Consider the following 19,207-nt stretch of genomic DNA (forward strand, 5'->3'; position numbering starts at 1 on the left):
AGAAGGGGGAAGGAAAAGAAAGAAAAGAGGAAAAAGGAAAAAGGGTGAAGGAAAAAGGAAAAAATAGGAAAAAGAAATGAAGAAAAAGAAAATGGGGGAAAAGGGAAAGAGGGAAAGGAAAAGGAGGGGGGGCGGTGCGCGCCAGCGGCGACTGCGGCCGCGGTCGGCCACGCGTGGCGTCGCCACGCGAGTGCGGGCCACGGGGATGGGCACGCGGCCAGGAGGGAAGGGAGGAAAAAGGAGAGAGGAAAAAAGAGGGGCGAGATTCGCGGCGGTCGGACGCGACGCATCGCGCTGGGTGGGAAATGGATGGGACGTGAATTGAATTCGGGTGTCGGGTTGTTCAGGAGAAATTCTGAGACTAGGGTTCAGGGTTTAGGGGGGTCGAGCTCAACGACGAAAAACAATTTTAGAGCACGATTTAAATTGGTGAGTTTTCGGGATGTTAAAGGAGGTAGAAGAACAAAGGATGAAGCCGAGGAGAGTGTTGCAGATGCTCTGCTCTCTGCCATGAACGTGAATCTGAAAGTTGGGACGGATGATGTTACAGAGCAGCTGGCAAAGCTCAGCATGTGAAATGTGGAGATGAATAAATTTGTGCGTGGAGTGTCCATGTCTAAGTAAGCACTGATGTGTATCTTAGAGTAGGTTTAATTTGCCGTCATGTGCTGGATGCTGGTTATGCATTTTGTGTATGTGTATTGCGTAAAGAGGCTAGTTTGTGTCATCATGTACCGAGCAATAGAGAGCATGTCACTTGGTACTTGGTATTTTAAGTTATTTTCTCAAAGCGCTGCATGTGGTTTCCAGCGATTCCAATGCAAACAATAACATTCAGAGAACAGTATGCACAATAAAAGAATAGAAATAACAGGCAAAGTAAAAGAACACTAAGAGAATGATGAGATGTTCATAGCGTGACTGCCTTCATTCATAGCAGACAGGATGTTACTACAGGAGTCATATATGATCACTCTTGATACAGATGAACAACCATGCCATAAATCTATGAGCTGAGAGTTTAAGTTGCGTCACACAGGGTGAGATGTGCCGATTAGTAGCCTGGTTGCTATTTGTATCGGAGAAATCATGGATCTGCTCCTGAACTGATGAGCTTACCTTGCTTGGCCTGGGCTGAGGATTAAGTGCTCACAATGCAGAACACAAAAGAAGCTGGCCCTGTATGAGTAGGGTTTCAGATCAGCTGCAGCAGGCCTTGCTGAGTCACAGCATATCTACAACAAAAGCACCATGTTGTGGTCAAAAGGATGCAGTGCGGCGAGGCGGTCTGTGTTAGCTATAACATACAAAAGTATGCATCAGGCTAGCTGGAGGCTGCACCAATGATGGGCGGTTTTATACAGTGGTTAATGGTGTCCGGAGCGATCTCTGCATGTCAAAGTACAAAAAAGAAATTGTTACATATGTGGAATCATAAGATAGCGGCTCAAAGTTTTTTGTTCCTTGAAGGACAGATGAGCAGTACTTACAATGCATGGAATGGCCATGCTTGGCCGCATGAATGTGGCCATCACGGAGGATGTCTAGGAGGAGAAGAGCAAGATGATCAACACAAGAAGGATTCTCTTTATCTCCTGTGAAGGTGAGCTGAGTACTGTGACTATCACTGCTGCCTTCAGGAAGATGTGTTTCTTTGATTGGGAGGATATCAGAAAATGAGCGACAAACATCTATGATGCGGCGGTGAACTGCCTTGCATTGATTGGTTTCTGTAGTGCGCTCCTTGATAAGATCAGTCATGCTGTCCTGAAAAGCCTCAGAGTAGAACTGCTCAGTGCTCATCTTGCTGTAGGTTCTAGGATAGGCTCTCATCTCATCTATCTTCTCCTCAAATGCCTGGCAGAAGTTACTGACATCGAGTTCATACTGCTTCTTTTTTAACACATTCTGATTGAAGTCATTGATCTCAATCTTTCTGTTGCTCTGGTAGTACTCAAGCACTGATTCAGCCACATTCTCTTCTGCATCGTAGTATTTAGAGCAGGATCACTGTATATGATTGTGTCGCCATCTTTCCCAGCCTCACCATGCCGTGGCAGATTGATGGACATCCACGCCATGTACTGGTCAAAAACAAAAAGAAGCATTCCAGTACCATGCACCTTGAGATTTAATTGTTCCATGACTTCTTTGAGGATTAGACGCCGAGGAACATAGGCTGATACTTTGTTCTGCAGTTAATGAGAAATAGAGGAGAGCTGAATGACAACAGAGGTAGTAAAAAAAAGAAACAGGGCAAGCAGGGAAAAAGGAATACAATGCATGCAATATGCATTATGTTTAACTGGCTACTTTAAGCATGTAGTATTTCCTGATATGGTTTGATGACACAGTGTTTTAGTGTAAATAAAAATAGCAGCAATATGGAGCAGCAGTAAAAGAAAATGTAAATGCAATCTAAACTAAGCTGATGGTAAGGGAAAGCCTAATTCAGGTACAGGAAAAGAAGTCCATGCAATCTTTAGTATTCTTAACTTGCTACTTTAAGCATGTTGTATTTCCTCAGATGGTTTGATGGCATAGTGTTTTAGTGTAAATAAAAATAGCAGCATTGTGGAGCAGCAGTAAAAGAAAATGTAAATGCAATCTAAACTAAGCTAATGGTAAGGGAGAGCCTAATTCAGTCACAGGAAAAGAAGGGCAACAGATACTAAAGGTTTCAGTATTTTTTTCAGATTATCTGTGTCATGCACAGGTGTATATATTTTTTTGTACCTCCACAGCAATGGCAGGCGGCTTCTCAATGATTTCATATTTGACTTGCTCAACTTGCAGTCTTGACTGGAGAGATGGTGATGGTGGAGTGACAACATTCTCTATGTTCAGCGTGGGGCTCTGAACAAATGCAATCGAAATTGAGCTGTGGGCAGCAAAAGAAATGGCAAGGGGGAAAATCAAGTCTTGCATGAAGGGTATCACCTATTTCTTGGCTGGCCTGAAAGTAGGACCTTGATACTCGATCTTGACGCTGAGCTGGAGACCAAGAGGTTTTATGGTGCTATCCTGGAATAGGGAGAAACACATTAAAATCTTTAAACTGCGCAAGAAACAGGTTAAGAAGTTGTACATGCAGTTTCAGCAAGAAAGAAAAGAAGAAGAAATAAAGTGAGCAGGTGGTATTGTCTCATACTAAAGGTGTAAATGCAGGCATCGTACTGGTTTCTTAGAGTCAGAGGTAGGCTCCTGGTGCTGCATGGCAAGGCTGGGGCTGACATTTTCAGCATCCTGTTTGTTGTTCTGGTCCATGTTCTTGTCGTGGGGCAATAAATATGGAGAAAGTCTATGTAAATGCGTCAAAAAGAAAAATGGGAACAGAATATGCTGTGAAACTCGTAGGTAACAGGGAATCAAAGATTAATGTTTGTCTGCTGCAGGGAACAAAAGCACAGTGCCACAATGTGTAAACATTTCAGCAAAGAAAAGAAAAGGCACAATGTGTAAAGCCGCCAACAACCAAAAGGAACATCTCAGGATCTTTAAATGTACAATGGATCATGAGAAGCAAGAAAGAAGACAGCACCTGATCTGCTGGCTATCCCAGGGCTCTCCTCAGCATCCTTTTCTTTGGGTGGAGGAGGTCGGCACAGTCCATCCTTGCGGGACAGTGGGAGCAAAGAAAAATAACTGAAGTGAGCAGGGATGCAAATAGTGTCAGCACTGTTCTCTATAGAGCCTACAATATAGCACTGTAGAGTTACCTGACATCTCCCATACGTTTCAACCTCTCATTGGCTGCAAAGGTAAGCTTGGATTACTGTGCCATTTTGTGGTTGCCTCAGTACCATCCCCTGGCGCTTGTTTATATGGGCCTGGGCCATAGAAGCCCATGATGTACAGTACTCATATTTACTGGAAATAGATGTAGGAAGTCTGCACAGATAATTGCTTGTGCATCACATATTCTACTGGTTTATAGATGACCAGGAAGCTAACATGTTCATGACCCTAGCTGAAATAATATTACAGACAACAAAGTTCAGATTCGTACCACTAAGGACATCCTACAGTTTACATTGAGGAAGCAGCAGTAACCATCAAACAGTTACCTATGCCTAATAGATCCTCCAACGGTTAAGGCATCGCTGGATGGCACAGGCAGTTAGCATACATGGTATATTTTTACAAATCATTAGCGTAGCTTAGGGTAGCGCTGCAGGACCTAAAGAAAGCTGCGCCAACTCTAACACGGCATCAGGAGTTTGGTGGGTAGATCCAAAATACAGAGGAGGCTAAAAGAGCACAGTTTCTCCTCAGGCCAGTCTACAAAATAGTTAAGCCAGTTTATGGCATGATAGCTATTCACACATTGTTGTTGCTGCAGCTCCTGAACTTCTACTCATCGTCATCAGTGGCCGACATGGAGAGCCTTCTGCTTGTGCGTGTTTTTTTTGTTTTAGGAAGACTGCAGCAGTAAAGAAAAGTAGTTTGAACATCAGTATCTACTTAAACATCTATGCCAAAGAGATAGGTATAAGTGGTAACCTTTCTTCAGGGTCGCTATCCTCCAAGTTTTCTTTCAGATGCTCATCCCGACGAAGATGACTTGTTTCCTATGGAAAGGTGCACAGTGACTGTCTTTTGTACGGCGATTTACTGCAGGGAGTTGTCAAAGATGGTAGGGGTAAAGCGGAACATACCTTTGCATTCGGAGTAGGAATAATAATCTCAAGCTGAGCATGGTCCAGCACATCCTGAATATAAGGCAATTAGGATTCATAGATAAGATTTCACAGGCAATAAGATATGGCTGTGCGAAGACATACCTTGGGAGGGGTTGAAACTTGAGCTGTGTTTGGAGCGACTCCACTGACATCTGCATGATGAAATGATGTGTCTTAGTAGGGAGAGAAAATCTATTTGGTAATTAGAAGGCTATAAGGATAATGTTGGCTGTTGCTGGGAAGTATCTACCTGTACTCCCTGCATTGGAGTTGTCGGGTTCAATTTGCAGAACTCTGGTGAAAAGATCTAGCTTGAAGGAAGTTCGCTCATTCTGTAGAGCTTTCTTCTGTACACTGAGATGGAATTCAAATTTCTGGCCATAGAGTCTTGTAAGTTGTTCTGGAACGAAGCCTTGAACTCGGGAGGTGGCATTCACAAGCTGGCTGTTATTCCAGTGAGTTCATCACCAAGGGGGCTGAAGCAGATAATCTCAACCATTTCTTCTTCAGAAGAGTCGATAGAATCTAGATCTTCTGCGAGGAAGGTGATACGGTATCTGACAAAAGAGAAAGGAAGAGCTATATCACAAATCTGTAGTAATATACATGGCTGGGGATCATACTACAAACATAATTTAGATCTGTACCTTTCTATGCCACCTGTGCTATTACAGGTGCTGTTTCTGCAAGTGTAGCGCTGTCCGTCGAATTTCGTACCGCTTTTGCATGTGGTGCATGCCATGTACCACCAGGGCTGGTCTGGCTGGAGCTCTTTTATCTTTGCAACAACAACATATTTGTTGCCCTGGATATTGATCAATCGAAGGGAAAGCTATAAGCTGCAAACACAACAGGCCATAACCATACATCCATGAGAATACACGGCTTCGTACCTGTACATCGTGTGGATTTTTAAGCTTTGCAAGCTCCTTTACAGTGGTAGCCTGATGCTCGGATTTGCGTTCCTCGCCGATGTAGTGCGGGGGTTCAGCTACGACACCGTAGCTACAAAGGATGCTGAGATTATTATATAAAACTATTTGTAATATAGGAGCAAAAGTAGCACAGAGCATTTTCTTTTTGTAGCACAGACAACAAGCAGTGGAGTCCTATGAAAAGAATGGTACCTCTGCTGCAGCAATGTTTTTTTCTGGAAGAAGAGGATTGATGTACCACCTACACACTGAGGAGCATTGAAGTGCCAGTCGATCTAGTAGGAGAAGGAAGATGACACAGTCAGGAATAGAGGTAAGGTTCACTGGCTGATAGCAAAAAAGTGACATACTGTTGAAGATCTTCACAATGACACCGACGAACAGAAGCACGACAGGTGCCTTGCTGGCCAGCTGTATCATCGACTCAGACTCAACTTCAAACTTGGTCGCGTGAGGTCCCCAAAGTGAAAGTACAGCAGTCTCTCTACAGCATCAACAAAGAATTTAACCATCATTGTTATCATAAAGAACGCAACACAAAGATCTGTAGATAGGCAACATATATCAGCGTTGCTGGTACGCACCGTCCATCGGTAATATGTACATTAAGCAGTGTTTTGTCTCCAAATCTTGTTTTCTGGTTCATTACTTGTGAGCATTTAGTGAAAATGCCAATGCAATCTGTTGTTACAAAACTGTGTCATACCAACCTGAAGAACTCTGAAACAGACATGGGTAAAAAAATGCACTGTGGAATGTACCTGACATATCATCTCTATCATCTGATCTTGCCCGCAATGTAGCGAACGGTGCGACGGAACATGCATATAGTGGGAAACTCTGAGGCACTTGGGTGACCTCAACTATCTGTGTGTGTCCTGTCAGGCGAGTCATGAAGGGATGAGGAACAGGACGGTGGCTGTTTCTTGCATCAACAATCTCTAGGTAGCGCAGCCTGTATACTCTGTCTTCAATCAGGGAGGCTCTATGTTTTTTGATCCATTTCAGTGGCATCACAGCCTCCATGGTTCCATACTGAAAAAATAAGGGAAGGGAAAGGTGATTCTGCAAAGTAACCTGTATAGGTTTGAACACACATGTCAACAGAACAGGTCACCTCTTCATCAAGCATAACGAACTCGAATCTAATAATGTTGGGCGGGTCCTTCTGGTCGAACTGATCGTAGAATCGAGTCACCCAAACCTTCACCTCCCAGCATGAATGTTCTGGGCCAACCTTCTTTAACGGGGTCAAAGACATCCTGCAATTAAAAAAATGGAATATAATGTTAGGAAAGCACGGAGACAAAGTAGGACTTAAATTTAGGTTGCCATGAATGAAAACCAAAATAGCAACATTAACACAGGCCAAAATGAGATGCAGACTTAAGGTCGTTTCTCAATATTACAATGTGAATGGTACTATCTAGTACAATGGAAGATCACAGACTTGTGGGTGAAAAGAAAAAGTCACTATACAGCAGCTAGTATCTCCCCATAAACAATATTTCTAGTTGTCGCAGTAGCTGCTTCGTTCTCATCTTCTATAACCATGGCCAGACCATCACGGGAGGTTACTCTTGAAATAGCAACATATAACATCCCATGAGTAAAAACTGGATCTCTCAGGTATACCCCAACATAGTTGAGGGTTTGGCCCTGGCACTTATTGATAGTCATAGCATAGCACACCCTAATTGGAAATTGGCGTCGCTGCAATGTGAAGGGCCATCTAGGGCTGGTGCCGTTCAATACTATCCTAGGAATTCCTACCAGCATGCCAATTTTTGTTCCAATCATTATCTCAGCCTGAAGCACATGATCACCAAGCCTCTTTATCAGAAGCCTTGTCCCATTGCAAAGACCCTGAGCTTGATCAATGTTCTGCAGAAGGACCACAGGTGTATCAATTTTAAGTGTAAGAAGATGTTGTGGGTAGTTGTTTAGGACAATGGAATTCAACACTTCCGGTGGATACAACATTTCAAAATCTGCTGGCTGTTCCATAGAATTAGCAATCTGATCAAAACTTCTGTACTCTCTAGAGGATCCTGGGATTCTCTGAACCATAAGCTTGTTGACCTCATCAACCTGCAGAATTGACTGGACATACTATACATCTCTCCGCAAGGTAGGGAACCAAAGAATAGGAGTTCTCAAAGTCAGTATACACAGCTACAATTATCGCTGCTATCTTATCATTTTGTGGCAGGATTGCTATGTCACCAGGTATATTAATCCATGCATCTTCAGTTTCCCCTTCCTTTCTATGTGCAGGTATCTTACCATCACCCACATCTAACACCCACTATGCAAACTCAGCCATATGTTGTCTCTCAGAAGGACTTAGAGCCGGATTGGTGAGTCGCATATTAATAGATAGCTTAAACACCTTTACATGCTTCCATAGGGAGGATCTAATGAGCGAAGCATTTAGTATCTGAGATCAATCAGCTCCCTGGACTACAGGCAGCACTTGTCTGAAATCACCCCCCAAATAAGATAGGGAGCCCGCCAAACGGCTTAGCTGCATTGGTGGGTTCTCTGGCAGACAGCAAGTCTCTAAGCGTGCGATCAAGTGCTTCGAAGCAAAATCTGTGAGTCATCGGTGCTTCATCCCAAATAACCAAGGAAGTTTTTTCTATTAGAGCCACAAGCATAGTTCCTCGACCTATGTTGCATACGCTGGTCTCATGGACATCTAATGGTATCTTGAATCTAGAATGTGTTGTACGCCCCCCAGGCAATAGCAGACTTGCCACTCCTGAAGATGCAACAGCCAGCACAATGTGATCGAGCGATCTTAATTTGGCTAAAATAGTCCTCCACAGGAATGTTTTTCTGGTGCCCCCGTGTCCAGCTATGAAATAAACGAACGATTCGTGTCGGGCTATATTTCGTATGACAGTGTCATATACTGTTCGCTGGTCACTGTTCAAAGCCAATGACATGGACACAACTTCTGCAGCCAATCTAGACCTGTCATAGGCCAGTTCTTTAAGAATCAATCTATTGCCACCATCATCGAGCGCACTTTCAGAAGGGGTAGGGAGATCATAGGACGATATGGACAGCCCATTCTTTAAGAACATATTTGAAAGTTCTCTAAGTAAGCTAGAGAGCAGGATATTTTCTGGAACTATATATGCGGCATTCCCAACTGTCTTTCAAATTTTGTACTGCAGGTCATCAGACATATATCTCCAATATGCGTTGAAGAGAGCCCTAACGTTGCATATGTCACAGTAGACCAATACTGTTATAAATAGACTTCTAAGCTGAAAGGAGGTGGCCCACCGAATAGCTTCATCAAAAAGGGCTAGCCATTCAGTGTCATCTCCAATGAGGCCACACGTTTGACATGCTTCTCGAAATGAATTGTATACGGTGCCTTCATAGGTTCGTACATCCGCGTAGGAAAGTGCACCTCTCACCACCATAAGCAGCATTCTAAGATAGAATCCTTCACCGACTCCTGGATGAATGTACCGCAGCCTTCCTATGTTTGTACCTCTTTTCCGAATGGAGCAAGTCTTGTGCTTTGGATCCCATGTGTAAAATCTTGGGAATTCACAGTATGTATACTGTCGTGCAGCTACACTATTTTGGTTAGCAGTGAACCACTCAGTAAGTGTACTTTTAGTTGAGTCAGAATCATGGGCTACAGCCTCGAGGCTATCCTCCTCCGATAGAGGAACAATATTGAGACCGGGCATATGGACGTAGAGTCTTTCTACCGATGGTTGCTTCTCATGTATCTCATAGCCTAATAATCTCCATACAGCCTCGCCCCACGATAAGTACCTAGATTTTATGTATTCAGCTATTTCATCGACACCCTCCTATTCAGCATCACCCCGATCTGTATTTGCTGCAGGAGGAGCGGCTGAAATGGCCATCCTTGCAGCTGTTACACCTTTGTTATAGTACTTGAATAGGTACTTGATCAAATATGACTGGTTACAGGCCTCAACATTGATGTGGGCCTGGAATTTTTTTCAGAACTTGCAGGTTGTGGGGGACAACCCATTTATTGTCCAGATCCACTCCACCTTTACGGACTCTAACACCGTTATCTCTACGTCGATAGATAGGAAATCCCTCTTTGTCAAAGGTTGTTTCGTTTTGGAAAGTCTTTGGATATCTTTTTGTGCAGCGACCATCTTTCATATAGGGGCAGCTCTTATTAAGGTCGCCGCATGGGCCGTGCATCATAAACTCTTGGACCAGCACAAATCCTAACGGATCTTCCCTAGGATCGGGTATCTCCGCATATATGTATTGGTCGACAAAAGCAGCAGAAGGTTCAGGACCACAATCAGCCTGCCAGACCAATATATGGGCATGGGGAAGCCCACGCTTCTAGAATTCTATCATATCAGCATCTGCCCAGGATGAGCAAAGAAGTGATACAGAAACGATGCAATGGTGCACACAGCAATAAAAAAATGAAAGCAAGAATGGAATGCTCACATGCAGTGACATGACCATACGTTTCGCCACTTCTAATGTCTTCTATGTATTCCTGAAGCTTCATGTGGAACATACGGCTGGACACATCAGCTCGATCAGGCAGTTTCTGGCCAGGCTCACAACGCATAGCGTCTTCAATCTCTGGCCAGCTAGCATTGCAAGTGAATGTGGTAAATAGGCTTGGGTGGCCGTAGGCTCTTGAAATAGCCATACAATCATGGTAATTCTGGTTCATATGGCATTTGCTACCAGGATATGAAGCCGGCAGAACTCGCTTGACTCCGACATCTCTCCCTGTGGATGCACCTCTCGCTATCGCATAAGAAATCCCTTGGTACGTTTCACTCCGCAACAATTTTTGATTGTGGTAATGGAAAGAAAGTCGGTCTGCCTCAACGCAGGAGTATACATTAACAATATACTGCTGGGAAAGGCGACCTGAACAGAGAATTGGATTTGGCTCATCTTTCCGATAATGCGTGTAATAGCAATGGTACTCCATCATACTAACAGTATCACGGGCACCACGGTTTGTCCCTGCACTACTTTTGAATTTGATTCCTAGCTGGTAGCCCTTGTCGGCATAGGGAAAGAGTAGTGGATATTGTAATGGCATAAGGGCTGGATGAATAGGGGAGATACGCTTGAATCTAGATTGCTGTGACTCTACAATTATGTCAAATTGGCGAGGAACTGAAGAGTCACTGCCAACTATAAGGGCGGCCAATTCATCAACCGCCGGTAAACTATACCTATCAGCGCTTGTATCTGATGTCCCAACCAGCCTTATGCTCACATCAGGTGTAGTAGGAGAGAGCAGCCTATCACGAGCCATACGGAATTGTTTGACCAAGGGGTTACACTCATCCAGCATGGCAATCAACGACTCAACTATTTCTGGATCTGGCATATCATCATGTGCTGATTCAGAAGAGTAAATCCCAAGCCTGTTTTGTACCTCATTGGAAGTGTCATGGATATACAGCTGTGCATACTGCGCTGGATCTCCCTCATTGGGCAGCAGAGAACCAATCCTATGGTGCACGACACCATTGATCCGGAACACATAAGGACCCCGGCCAATGTTAACGGATCTATCAATATCAACTCCCATTGAGGTAAAGGCAAACATGCAGTTGTACTGCCTAATCAATTTCATGAATTTGTTAGAGCGCGCGCCTCCACTGAAACTCACAAGATCGCGTAAGGGCTGGGGGAATTGCCGGTGTCTAGGAAGCGATACACGGCCTCCACGACAGCACAAATTATAAACAATCCATTTCTGCGGGTGCGAGCTTAGGCTGAGCACCCGCTCCTGGTACCAGAAAATAGCATTGCAATGCTCACAAACGTATTCAGGGCCTCCATAATATGAACGGGCAACATACGTTTCTGCAATGGTGTTGCACATATGCAGGGGGGCTGTTAAACAGGAAGAGCAAGAAAGAACAGGCAAAACACGGTTTGAACGTAACGGAGACAGGTGGGAATCTTTGAGAAGAGCGGCATATTGCTTTGGAAAAGCAATGATCGGTTCAATGAAGGGTTCAGAAGGAATCAATCCTGTTCAAACCAAGGATCAGCACACCAATCAGGAGGAAGTCAAAGACGATGGGTAAAAGGAGGCACCACCTCTCCTCATAAGATCTTTATCTTTGTTTCGCTTCATTCGCCTCTGTCTGTTAGCCTTAGCAATTACAGCAGGGACAATAGGACACCACTGGTCTCCTAGAGAATGGGATACAATGGGAAAGAAAGCACACAGTGAAAACCAAGCGAGGGGTATGAATGTACGGGCGCGCACACGGATCACCACTTACGAACAACACTGTAGCGACAATTGGAGAAAGGAATAGATGTAACAGGGAGGCTGTTTGTGGGATCCGCAGTAGTAGGCACAGCAAGGGGAGAGGGACCGTGATAGGCAGCCATCCTTGACCGCACATTTCACTCCTGTCCAGCGTGAGCACGAGCAGCAACGGTGGCTGCAGCGGCATGCTCCCGTCTCCGCCGGCGAGATTCAACCAAATCTGCTGTAGAATGCCTAGGTCGCACTCTCCTAACTTCTGAAATAGGAGGCTGCCTACACCGTCGCCGAGAAGGACCAGGCAAGTCCATCTAAACATACATACCTATTCAGTAATCTAGAGAATCCTAGAAATATACAGCACATGACCGCACAACAGCAAGAACACATCTGTATAAAAACATGAAGACAGCCAGCACGCAAATAAAAATTCAGGCATTCAGTAATCTAGAGAATCCTAGTAATATACAGCACAGGACCAGGACCGCACAACAACAACGACACATCTGTATAAAAACATGAAGACAGTCAGCACGCCAATAAAAATTCAGGCATTTCTGCTACACACACAAGAGGCATACAGTATCGAAGGTATGGCACATTGCAGAGCACACGCACCTGAACAATAGATCTGGCGAGTTTACGCGGCGCTGTTGACCGGTCCCTGAAGATCCAGCATGCAGTCCTACAAATGGCGTGTGTAAAGATCTGGGAAAAAACCTAAAAATTTATAATGAAGCAACACAGGGGTGATGTATTCTCAGACAGAAAGGTAGCAGCAGGGGGTACGAACCTGTATGGACGCAATGCAGGCAGGAAAATTTTGGGAAGAAGACAGCCCGAATCCATCCGGCGCACAGAGCAAGGAGTATGCACATGAGACAACCATATCAAACCATCGCCAAAGAGTAATTAAGAATAAAGCCACGCGGGGGGAGATCTCACCACCTAAGCAAGGCCACGGCAGGAGCAACCCCGTACACCCACCAGCAGCGACGACGGCGGCGCAAGGAAACATCACAGCCGCACGAGACACACGGAGAAGGAACCATGAGCCACCAATCTCAGCCGGGGCAAGTGCGAGGCAAAAGGCGCAAGATGCATGGAAGGGAAACGGAGAATGCAGGAAGCTTACCGAGGCTCGGAAGGGAACGGGAGCGGCGGCGGCGACGGCGCTCCAACTGGATCCGGCAGCCTTCCGGCGTAGCGTCCTCCCCCCACCCCCAGCCGAACCCTCGGCCAAGAAGGCGGCGCGGCAGCTCGACGTCCACCAAACCCTCGTCTCGCCCTCCCCTCCCCTCCCGCCCTTCACCGAGGGCGGCGCACAAGAGAGGCAGCGAGTGCGGCGCGCAAGAAAGGGAGCAGACAGGAGGGGGGATCGGCCCCAACCCTAGGCACCAAGCGGAGAGGCGGCAACGCGAGAAGCGAGGTGGGCCGAAAATCAAGCCCAGCGGTGAGCTGAGTCTAATCGGCTCCACGCGTCACGCCAGGAGTGCCGAAGCAACCAGAGGTGCGGTCGTCTCTTGCTATATAGGGATTAGACTACTAGATCCCATCATCGCTCGATGGCTTTTGGATGGATGGATAGATCGGTTCGCCGCGTCTGGGGATAGCAAGATGCTGACGCGCTCCTCCTTCGCGGCTGATCATTGTCGTTAGTGCCGACATTGTTAGTGCTGGTACTTGATATTCCATTATTGGGTGGATAACCTGTGGTGTGGAGGAGGATATTATCTTGCTAGGTAGTAGTACAAAGGTTTCATTTTCTAGAGGAAACAAATTTTGTTTTTTTGGCAAGTGTTTCTTTCACTAGAGGAAACAGGGGTTTTCTTAAAAAAGAGAGGGGAAAGAAGGTTTGTCGGACAGGGGGACACTGACACGCTAAGTGAACTGGTGGGCCTAAATCAAGTTCCGGCCCACCATGTGTAAGCTGGTCTATGGGCTTGGGTGTATAACGAAAACGAGACGGCCCGCTCTCAGGAAATAAAAACGAGACGGACCCGCTCTGCAGCGGCAGAATAAAACGAATCCTTCTATATCATCAAGGCAACTAGACCAAGATGCAACAAGATCACACATTCGCCACCACCAATCAAGCAGTGAACTTTTAAAAAAAACATTCAAGCAGTGAACAAAAACAGAGCTAAATCCTGACGTGCTGTTTGGTATTACAAGCCCTCTCTTCCCAGCGCGACAAATTATTCCCAGTTCAGCGCCTGCACTGCACATCGACATCACACATCGACATACACACTGCAGGCCTATCCTTCACCTTCAGGTTCATTCATGGCACATCTACACATGACACATCATTTACAGAGCGAAGCAAGGATGCGCCGCGGGGGCTCGAACGACCGGCGGGAGTGCAGGACGGCCCAGTTGTCGATGAGGAGGATGTCGCCGTGCTGCCACGGGACGGCGGCGCACTCCTCCTCCAGGATCCTGCCGCACTCGGCGATCACGTCGGCGGGCAGGGGCGAGCCGTCGCCGAAGGTCACGGCCTTCACGGGTTCGTTCCGGGCGTCCTTCCACCCGGTGTAGGCGGCTACCATGCTGTTAAACCAGATCTTCCTGCCCCGGCTCTCGTCCCGCTTCACCGCCGGTATCGGGCCCATTATCGTTTTCACGCCGTCGTCAGACCATTCCAGCTTCATGCCAAGCTTGGCAGCCCTGTGAAGAATGGTTGGGTCAAATTTTCAGCTAGGAGTATTTAACACGGTCCATTTCAGTTGGTGATACACTGCTACGGAAGTCCACTACAAAAATTCAGTGTTTGGACTGAAGAAATGGCATGAATGCATCCCCGCACTGCCTACACTGATGTCAGGATGAGACAGAGTCTGTGCTTGGTACGAAGAAGCCATGATAAAGAGCTTTTGGAACGATCAAAGCTGATAACGCCATTAAAACACTTTAGTTATATATACTCTGGAACTAAATAATTGCATAGTACATTGGTTTAGGTTAGTCATGGATATCATTTTTTATGCAAATGTTAAATGTTGCAAACTCATGACAAAATTATGGTAAATTCATAATTGGAAATCTGCAATGAAGTTACCTTTCCTCAGCGACAGCTTTATCTTTAGTGAGAAATGTTGATTGCCATCCACGACCAATTGGAGAAGATGGGTCGTCACCCTCTCCCAAGACCCTTGTATATATCAGTCCATCCTTCTCCAATTTCTCCACAAATTCGGGGAATTTTTCCTTCATCCTCTTGTAGACATAATGGCTCAATACTATTGGTGTTTCTCCACCACACTTTGGTTCAACTTCACAAAAAAAGAACAGTTTTGATGGAAATGTTGGAACCTAAAAACAAATGGTTATTGACCATAAGTGCTAAGCAGGAAAACAGCACCAAATGAGCTTATGTGTTCAAAATGGAATCTGCACCCAGTAAAATTTACAGATTGATTCTACAATGGTATCAAAAGCACTCTATACTATTAGTATAGCTCGGTACTGTCAAATATTAAGTTTCAGCAAGGCAAGCTCTACTAAATAAAAATTTGTTTATTGCTCAGCGCTGACAGATGACTGACCTTTAATTGGTTAGAGGATTTCAACTATTAAAATACTACTCAAATTACATTCCCCTACTACATCTACATTAATTAACTCTACAGTTAGTAGAAAATCGCTCGTGACTGTTAACATTTACTACTTTCATTTAAAGTTTCTATGCTTTTTATCAAAAAGGGGTACTAACTTTGAAGCAAAGCATATTCAAATGTTGTACGATTATGATATAGAATCGGTCGTTTTGTGTTGCCTCCTCAATTTCAGTTATTCAGCTGCTTGTGGTTGTGAAGATGAGCTTGGGCCCGGAGGCTGACGCTCACCTGGGCCATCTCGTGGTGGAAGGGGATCTTCTGGTCGGGCGGCGACTCGTTGGCGGTGAACACCCGCCCCACGACGTTGGTCCGCGGCGCGGCGCCTCCGACGTACGGCAGCTCCTCGTACCCGAAGGCGTCGACGGCGCGGTCGAAGTCCGCCGCCCTCCGCGCCGGGAACCCGCGCAGCAGCAGCGCCCCCGCGTCCCTCACCAGCGGCTCCAGCCGGGACGCCCGCTCCGACCGCACGGCCGCCAAGAACTCCTCGACGCCGCCGGTGGCGACGGCACGAGCACCGCCGGGAAGGCGACGCCCTCGACGACTCGCTGCTGCGGGAGGCGCGCGTCCTGGAAGTAGCTCACCATCAGGGCTCGGCGCTCCTCCGGTGTGGGCGGGTGCGTGAGAGAGACAGCGGGCGGCCGTGAGAGCGGTGACGAGGACGATGGGGCGGCTCCGTGGTGTGTCCGGATTTGCTTGGGATTGGAGTGATCCTTGCCTCCTTGGATGAACGTGGACGGCTTCACGGGAGTTTTCCATGTTGGGCTGGCTGCTGTTGAGCGTAGCAGCCCGCAGGGGTGGTTGGTCACACACTTGGCACTGTCCTACTCACTGGCGGAGCATAAGGAGGGCCAACAGGGGCCATGTCCCCCCCTGGATTCCTAATTTTTGCTTATGACCATTTGGCCCAGCTACGTGATACTCTATACTGGCCCCCCCTGCGATGGGCCTTAAGTGGCTGCCTTTGGCCCAGCTACGTGATGCTCTCTGTATCCAGTCGAATGGCCTGCGTGCTGTCCTTCTACCTTCTGGTCTTCTTTTTCTTTCTTTCCCCAAGCTCCCAAAGGTCAACGCCGACCCTCCAAGCTCCAGGGCTCGTCCGTTGCTGCGACCTGTGAGCCGCCGCCACCGATTCCCCAAACCGCACCAGTCTAGGTGGGTCGATTCCATTGATGTGTTCGGCCGGCGGCAGATCGGCAACACCACAACAGTGACCAGCAGCTAGCACTGCAACTCTCTTTCCAATCCCAGGTAATTTTGTACTACATTCAGTTAAGATTTGGGAAATTTTTTTGGAAAGCGGAAAGGGAGATTAACACACATCAATATTGTGTGATTGTAATTTGTAATGCAGGATGTCACTATCTATTATCTAAGTATCTAACCATGGTTAAAGGGAATACAAATACAATCGATGCATATTTCAAAAGGAGAAGAACTGACCAAGAACCAGTCAATGAAGATCCTTCATCTCACCCTCCACCCTTGTTTCAGTTGGAGCAGCAGAATCAGGAAGAACTAGAAGTGCAGAGAAACAATAAACAAGTTTTATTCAAAGGTATTGAATTCTTGGAGAGAGACCCAGCAAAGCGCCCACAAATTTGGCAGTATCCACCTAACCAAAGAGATGTTGTCTGTAACACCCCGGGTGTTTGCACAGTATTTTAAATAGGTGTCTACACAGTAATTGTGTTTGTTGATATGCATCTTGTGCTTGAAATGCTTAAAAAGGATCTTTTTGTAATTATGAAAGGTTATATGTGTAATTATGATTTTATGCAAGGTCCTTTTTGCAGTTGTGTTGAATAGGTTGTGTAATTATAGTTTTAGTGGAGGGTGTTTGTGCAAAATTTCAGTGCATTTAATGCATGGTAGTCATTTTGCTTGTAAGTCTACATTTGAAGTGATTTTGCATTGAAAAAGACAAAATTCCTAGAGTTTAAAATCCCTCTTGCGTTTTCAAATTTAGCTCTCTATCCTTTGGTCAAATAAATTTTTGCACAACATCAAAGTTGTAGCTCTTGAAAAATTGAACAACTTTCATGTTGGGCACTTTTTCATTTGAGCTTTGGTTTAAAAGTTATCGCTGTTTTACAGTGGGGTCCCTGGAACTTTTGGTAATTGCAAAACGACCCTTTTCTTCCACCTCAACCCCCTGCTCTGCTTCTCGCCGCCGGCCACCGACAGCGCCGCCGTGGAGCGCCTTCCCGGCTTTCCCGGCCATTACTTCGCCGTGCGCTGGCTCCCACGCGTCGCGGGCGAGCTCCTCCCCCTCCTGCTGCTTCACGCTGGAGCCTCCCGGCCGTGCCACGCGCGCCGCCGAGTCCAGAGGCGCCCGCGCCACCGCCACCTCGCCGTCGCGGTGGAGAGCCCGCTGCAGTGGCCGCCGTCCCCTTCTAGCGAGCGCCCTGGGCCTACAAATACCCCCAGAAACCAATTCCTACCGCCCTTCTTCGCTCTCCTCGCTCCCACGCCGCAGAACGCCGCCGCCGCCCCGTTTGAACCCCGGCGAGCTCCACCCCACCGCGGAGCCGCCAACCCAGACCCGCTCCACCCCTACATCCCCCACCATTAGCACCGCCTCGACCTCGCGCAGCTCCTAGGCCATTTCCCCTCACCCGAACATCACCGGAGCCACCCCGCCACCGTGCTCCGAGCCCGCAAGCCGCCGCTCGCCGTCGACACCCCACCTCCGACCGCCCTAGCCTCGATTCCAAGCACCCAGAGGTGCGCCTTGAACCCGTGAGGCTCACGCACCCCTCCTACCTCGCCGCCGGTGAGCCCCTCGCCGGGAAACGGCCGGTCAAACCTCGCCTCCCCTCTCTGACCCGACCCAAGGACCGCGTACTTGAATTTGAGAAAACCCAGGGGTTATCTGCGATGTCAGTGACTCATTGCAATAGTGCCTTAGGGACTGGTTTGCAATGTTTTTCAGTGATCTTTGAAATTCAATATCAATTCGTAGAAAATTCGTAAATTAGCAAATCTTGATGTTTTGGAATCCTCTTGAAGAGATCTATGCAGTAGAACTATAATATGTTAGGCTTTAGTTGCAAGTTTTTGCTGTAGATGTTGTTTTGTGTTACTAGGTGTATAAATACTAGTTCTTTAATCTTTTTCTTATGTGATACTTGAAAGCTGATATTGCTCTGAAATTTTGGTGGTAGTTTACTCTTGTTACACTAGCTTTGTTATAAAAATTTCATGATCAGTTCTTTGTTGTAGCTTTTTATTTGATTTAATCCTTGTTTAGTATACTTTATTTATGATAAATAGTTTCTGTTCTTGTTAAATCTTGAAAATATTCCTGAGTGTTCATCTAGAATATCTTAACTTGTCCAGGAAGTTTGAGCATCAGTTAATGGCTAGAACAGGATCTAAAATTGAATCTTTCTAAACTGATGTCTGTTTTGTTTATTTTCTCAGAGTTATTTCTGTGTAGATAAAATCGTGAGAAATTCACAGTAGATAAATCATCCCTGTGTAGATCTCCTGTTAAATTTTGAGATTCTACTTTGCTATATTTTAGTCTGTATAATTCAAGCTTGTGCTAGGTGTTGCCTGCATAAATGATTTATTGTGATTAAATGGTTTCATGTCTTGGCATGATTTTTGCAGGGTAGCTTAGTATGTTAATGTTCTGTTTAGGGTAATTTTGGTAGAATTTATTACTATTTGTACTCTGAGTTGTTG

General features: G+C 46.2%; 3 long non-coding RNA genes and 1 pseudogene across 3 annotated transcripts; all 4 read right to left on the minus strand.

The window, feature by feature from the left end:
• Nucleotides 1-1,031: 1,031 nt before the first annotated feature.
• LOC120675670 lies at nt 1,032-3,622 on the minus strand. Its single transcript, XR_005675440.1, has 3 exons — nt 2,737-3,622; nt 1,491-2,192; nt 1,032-1,389 (listed from the first exon to the last, which is right to left on the minus strand). It is a non-coding gene; the product is annotated as an uncharacterized LOC120675670 (long non-coding RNA).
• Nucleotides 3,623-4,063: 441 nt separating this feature from the next.
• On the minus strand, nt 4,064-4,576 carry LOC120672723. Its single transcript, XR_005674262.1, has 2 exons — nt 4,504-4,576; nt 4,064-4,423 (listed from the first exon to the last, which is right to left on the minus strand). It is a non-coding gene; the product is annotated as an uncharacterized LOC120672723 (long non-coding RNA).
• Nucleotides 4,577-4,778: 202 nt separating this feature from the next.
• On the minus strand, nt 4,779-6,840 carry LOC120671979. Its single transcript, XR_005673921.1, has 8 exons — nt 6,379-6,840; nt 6,202-6,298; nt 5,968-6,101; nt 5,810-5,892; nt 5,576-5,687; nt 5,330-5,487; nt 4,933-5,239; nt 4,779-4,834 (listed from the first exon to the last, which is right to left on the minus strand). It is a non-coding gene; the product is annotated as an uncharacterized LOC120671979 (long non-coding RNA).
• Nucleotides 6,841-14,006: 7,166 nt separating this feature from the next.
• Nucleotides 14,007-16,228, minus strand: LOC120675924 (annotated as a pseudogene).
• Between the last annotated feature and the right edge of the window lie 2,979 nt (nt 16,229-19,207).

This window comes from Panicum virgatum, chromosome 5N (assembly GCF_016808335.1).
Source record: "Panicum virgatum strain AP13 chromosome 5N, P.virgatum_v5, whole genome shotgun sequence".
Taxonomy (NCBI): domain Eukaryota; kingdom Viridiplantae; phylum Streptophyta; class Magnoliopsida; order Poales; family Poaceae; genus Panicum; species Panicum virgatum.